Here is a 6,101-nt window from a genome sequence, read left to right on the forward strand (position 1 = left end):
ATATATATATATAGATATATAATACTCTATATATATAATATATATCTACATATATATATTACAGTCTATATATATATCTATATATATATATATAATATACTATATATATATATATATATATACACACATATTAGTTAATCACGCAAAAAGAACTACAACATTAAGTGCCACAAAACGTCATGCTACACAAAGGGAACACATTACTATCAAAAATACAAAAAGAGCCCAGTACCTCTCACTTGCTTACTCAATATCATGTCGCAAAAGGGTTCTCCAGGATTTTGTGGTTCTTAATGTATATAGTTTTTAATTTTCTGTGCGAAAATATAGTTATTATAATTATGAACAGGGAAAGAAGCATTGATGTACAAAAAACAAATGCCAGTTTTGTAAATTATATAATACAGCAATACTGCGAACAGACTAGATGATTTATAGGTATACGACAAAGACCTTTAAAAAGGTATAATGAAATTAAAAGATAACAGATAGTAGATGATAACGAAGTCAAACTACTCCCTACACATCAATACCTTTACTTTAAAGATCTCACTTTACATGGCGCTTTGCCATGACAACAGGTTGGTTTTATAAATGTCCTGTATTTTTGTTTCGTTTTCTTTATAGTACTAGTCATGAGTCAGTGCCAAACAAAAGCAAACTATTTGAACCTCTGCCTCACAGCCCTCTAACAGGGCCTAAGTACGAAGAGTTTCTAAAAAAAAAAAAAGTAATATACCTAATGACAATAATCATCTGAGCCACAACAAACCACAAACAATCTACATCGTCCGTTTTGTGGAAAATAAATTCAAGCTGATGCTATAGAATACACTGACAGTTGTGGATATAAAATAGATATTACAACAGTACAACCTTATTTTAAGATGGCATTGATTTCATACAAAACGTAAATGTAAATCAATTATCAGGGCATATTGGCAGAAGAAACTCTTCATGCATAAAACATGGAGTACTTAGTGACCAGAGTCCCACATAGGAGTGTTTTGTCATTATTCCGTATAATGATTTTGTAAAGCAACTCCTCCCCTGTGGGAAGGATCATGGTCTGTCCACCCAGTATAAAGACCAGCATCAAAACATGTCAACATAGCGCCAAGTAGTTCGTCAAACACCGCATCAGTGTGACACCAAATGAAGGAAAGCCCACTATACAATAATATTGTCTTTATTTTAAGTATATGTATATATATATATATATATATATATATATATATATATATATACATAATATTAATGTATATTATATATATATACATACATAGACATATGGTCTGTGTGGTATACAAACCAAACAAACATACACACACACACACACACAAACACACACACTCACACACACACACACACACACACACACACACACACCCACACACACACAACACACAACACACACCTTTATACACCACACACCACAACCACACACACATACACACACACACACACACACACACACACACACACACACACAGAAAGAGAGAGAGAGAAGAGACCGAGGAGAGAGAGAGAGACGAGAGAGAGAGAGAGGAGAGAGCAGAGATGAGGAGAGAGACTGGAGAGAGAGAGGAGAGAGAGAGAGACAGAGATGAGAGAGAGAGAGAGAGAGAGAACCATGCAAAAATCTAGAAACACGCACGCTCACGATTGCAATTTTCTTCCTTTTGCCGCACATTAGCTTACTTAACACATTAGCGTTACTCAGAAGCGCAAGAATGGTCACCCATTCAACTTGAACATTAAACCCAGCTATTCCGAAAAAGAGAAAAAAAAGAAAACGAAATAAAAAAAAGACCAAGAAACAATGAGGACTAATTTAAATTATTTAAACCTGAAAAATTAGCTCTTCTATCCGTCAGTGTTAAAGAAGGAAGTTGTGCATTCGCTATGATCTACAAGAAAATTAAGAAATACTGTGGTTGTTGAAGAAGGAGAAAGAGAGAGAGAGAGAGAAGAGAGAGAGAGAGATATCGAGAGAGGAGAGAGAGGAGAGAGAGAGAGAGAGAGAGAAAGAGAGATGGGGGGGAGGGGGGGGGGGAGAGAAGAAGAAGATAATTAAAAGAAGAGAAAATAATCACTCAAACAAAACCGGAAATAACCAAATTTTAGGCTCTCACCATACCCTAGCCTAACCACCTCCATCAAAACCTACCCTATTTCACTACACTCTCCCCCGAGATTCACTAGCATTCACGAGCTGAACAGACCAAGCCTATCTCCACCCACTATCTCCTTGATATCCATGGTTGGATAGCGATCATTTGGAAACCAAGCTGTGACGGATCTGGGTCCATGTTTAGTGTATCGTGAGATGGACGTCTGATATTGGAGGCAGGCGCTTCATCTACGCTCATGGCTTGAAATCTGTTTATGACATTCGAACTGTTCAATAACGGACTTGGAAAACAGAATAGAATATAATTGCATTTAAATATGAAGTCATGCGGTGGTACGATCACATAAACTATCACAATAAATTTCGAAATGTCTGTGTATAAGACGGTTTATACCTGCATGTAAAAAATATATATATAAAAATATAGTCACATGTGGATAGATGCGGACTTACTATGCATTAACACTTCGCAAAATGTAATGCATATAATATATACACAAACATATAAGTATATATACATACATATCTATATAATAATATATATATATATATATATATATATATGTATATATATAATATATATTATATAATATATATAGATATTATATATATATATATCTATATATATACACAAAAAACACACACACCACACACACCAAACACACCACACACACAACACACAAACACAGATATATATAGATATATATATAGATATATATACTCTATATATATATATAATATTATCTAATATATATTATATATATAGCATATACATATATACAAACATATAAGTATATATATATATAAGATAAATATATATAGACAAGATATATGTATCTAGATATGATATAATATATATATAATATATATATATATATAATATATATATATATATACAATATATATATATATATATATATTATATATATATATAAGTATATATATAATAGATATGCATATACTATATGGGTGGTGCTTCAGGCAGGGGCGTCAATTCATGTTATGAGTTGGGGGGGGGTGACGGTAAATTTGCCCTGAAAAAATAATTTTTGCCATGCATCACGAAAAAGAAATGCTCACTAGCTTCTTTAAAGTAGCCGGAATGGACCATCAACCAGTAGTATATATCGTAATTGGTAGAAAATTATAAATTTAACTACCAGAAAATTGCCCTGCAGAAACTAGATTTTGCCTTGCAAAAAGAGGCTTTGTAAGAGTTGGGGGGGTGGACCCCCCCCCATTACCCCCCTTAAGCGTGATTTGAAGCGCTGGGTGGTAGCCAAAATAGTGTTAATGCTTCATGCCTTCGCTTGCAGCTGCCACCAATGGGCTAGCCTAGTGCGAAAAAAGGAGCAGCTTTGCATAATTCTCCCCTGCCAGATCATAAGACCTCCTCTTATCATCAAGAATTAGCAGTGCCTTCCTTGTGACCACTCATGGGTAACTGGGCACCTTGTGATCCCAGGCTTTTAAACTGTGGAGGATCTTGGAGCAGAAGGAGGCCTAGAGGGTATGGAGCTATGGGCACGGGCACTTGGACATGGCCTAGCTCCTTACCAACTCCTGTCCTAGCCACCCTGGGGTAATTGGGTGGCTCGGGGGAGTGGGCCTTGCCAGTCCGCCTCCCCCGAGAAAACCTCGGGCAACGTAATGGTTAAACAGGTATGTGGGAGGAGCGTGGTGCCCTCCAACCCATCAGCAAAGCGGGCTGTGGTCCCGTGGGGGGCAAATGTTAGGAGCACTTCTGGGAATGAATGGAGTTACTTTTCATGCTGCGCCCACAGGCAACAACCCACCATGAACTTGGGGGCAAAGCCTTCGGGAAACCCCACAGGTGGACCCGCTTATTTCGAGGCAATGTCGTCGCATAGTGTGCTGCACCCAGGGGGAGTGACCACCCGAGGCTTAACCTCAGGGCGAGCTTTCTAGTAGCGCTGGGAATATTCCGGTTCCTTGTAGCAGATGGAGTGGTTACTCTGCTATTGAGGGAATTGGGGCGATGGGGAGTGAGGTGGGTGCCCTCTTGGAGGGAGAAGACCAGGTAGTGGCCACGATCAGTATGGGTGGGGACACCTACTACTGGTCGGGCTGCAGCGATGGTCACCACATCCAGGGTGTAGACATAGCCATCTCCAGCCGACTTCAGCCCTCGGTAGTTGAGGTGACACCAGTTGATGAGTGTATTATGGCATTGCGACTGAAGCATTGCCTTTGGCTTCATGTCTCTTATTGCTGTATATGCTCCTACCGATGTTTATAAACTCAATGTGAAAGAGGCGATCTATGTCAAACTCGCATCTGTGGCAGACAATTGCCTCCGGCGAGATATTCGCATTGTTCTGGGCGACTTCAGTGCGGTATCTGGCTGAGACCGAGCTGGCTATGAGATTCTGTTCGGCCCCCGTGGCACGGGAGCGATCCCAGCAGCGAGAAATAGCCTCCTTCTACTGGGGACTTGTTAGGTCCCAGGAAATGGTGATCTCTGGCTACTGGTACCAGTGTCCAACACGCACACCTGGACAGGTACAGCATCCGGTACAGTGGCCAAGGACGATCGACCACATTCTGTTAGCAAATGATGGAGGATCATCTAGACTGCAGAGTTTACTAGAGTGCTGAGTCTGTGGCACTGACCATAGGCTGTTGTGGCTACCCTGAGGCGTCACTTCAAAAACCCTGTCCCTCCAGTGGCACTCTAAGGTGTTTCACTGGACAGACTAAGGGAAGAGGAGTGTGCGTGGGTTCACCATGGCAAAGGTCTCGGACCGATTCACAAAACTTGACAAACCTTGATGGACAGTTGCTCTGTGTGAGCTCTTCAAGCATGTAACACTCAAAGCAGTCCAGGGTCTATGGTGTACGCCCGAGGGCAAGCAGAAACCCATATCCCGAAGACATTAGAGGCCACTGAAGCGATGTCGTATGGCTTAGCTGAATAGTACTCAAGTCTTGCACACTGATGGGCGTAGGGTTTGGACACTCTGGAGAAAGGACAAGGAACCAGTATATCGGAATCTTTGCTGAGAGGGTTGAAGGCCATTTCTGATAAACGAATCTTCGCCCTGCCTACAAGCCCTGAGAAAGCTGAACTCTAAGCCCTCCTCGCAGATATCTGTCAGTCCGAATCAGCGGAGCCGGATCATCCAGATTATATCGGGGTTCTTGTGAACGTTGGGCTGCGTATTTTGAGCAGCGGGTACCAGGAAGAGACCCTCCAACAGTTAGCTTGGATTGCAAGCAATGTCACAATTACCTGTGCTGGGACCCTCCCTTCGTGAGGAACCTCCTACCCTAATGGAGGTTGGATGCGATTCAAAGCTGAAGAGTGGGAAAGCTGCAGCATATGTGATAGCCCTGCTGAACTTCTAAAGGTGGGGTGGTGAAACTATGGCCGGGCCCTTCATGCAGTCCGGGACTTCCATCTGGCAGTATGGTACCATTCCCCTGACTGACTGAGGGGTGTGGTCATCTCTCTCTGGAAGGGGAAAAGGGGAGCGTTGGATTGTAGAATACTACCGTGGCAATACAATGCTCAGCATAGCAGACAAAAGTTTCGCCCACTTTCTTCTGAAACCGATCTGCAAACACCTATGATGCGCATCAGTGGCACAGGAGTGTTCTGGATTTATCCTGGCAAGTCCACAATAGACTGAAGACTAGCGCTCGATAATTGTGGAACGCGTGTGTGAGTTTGTCGTGCTTTATAGCCTTTATACTGGTGCTGAAAGGCTGGAAAGTGTGGTGGGGTCTGTCGAACTCTTCCTGTTAATTCAGGGGGAGGCAAGTCTATGTCCTTGCACAACAATTTTCAACACCTGTATATGGACTGGATAATGAGCAGAGACTATTAGCCAAATCAATGTGGAGCAACAAGGCCTAAGATCATGGCTCGACTTGACTTTGCCCGATGATGTGCTATCCTATCAGACGTCCTGGAGTCCTGTGCGGCTCTTGATGGATTTAAAAC

This window comes from Penaeus monodon, unplaced genomic scaffold (genome assembly GCF_015228065.2).
Source record: "Penaeus monodon isolate SGIC_2016 unplaced genomic scaffold, NSTDA_Pmon_1 PmonScaffold_10756, whole genome shotgun sequence".
NCBI lineage: Eukaryota > Metazoa > Arthropoda > Malacostraca > Decapoda > Penaeidae > Penaeus > Penaeus monodon.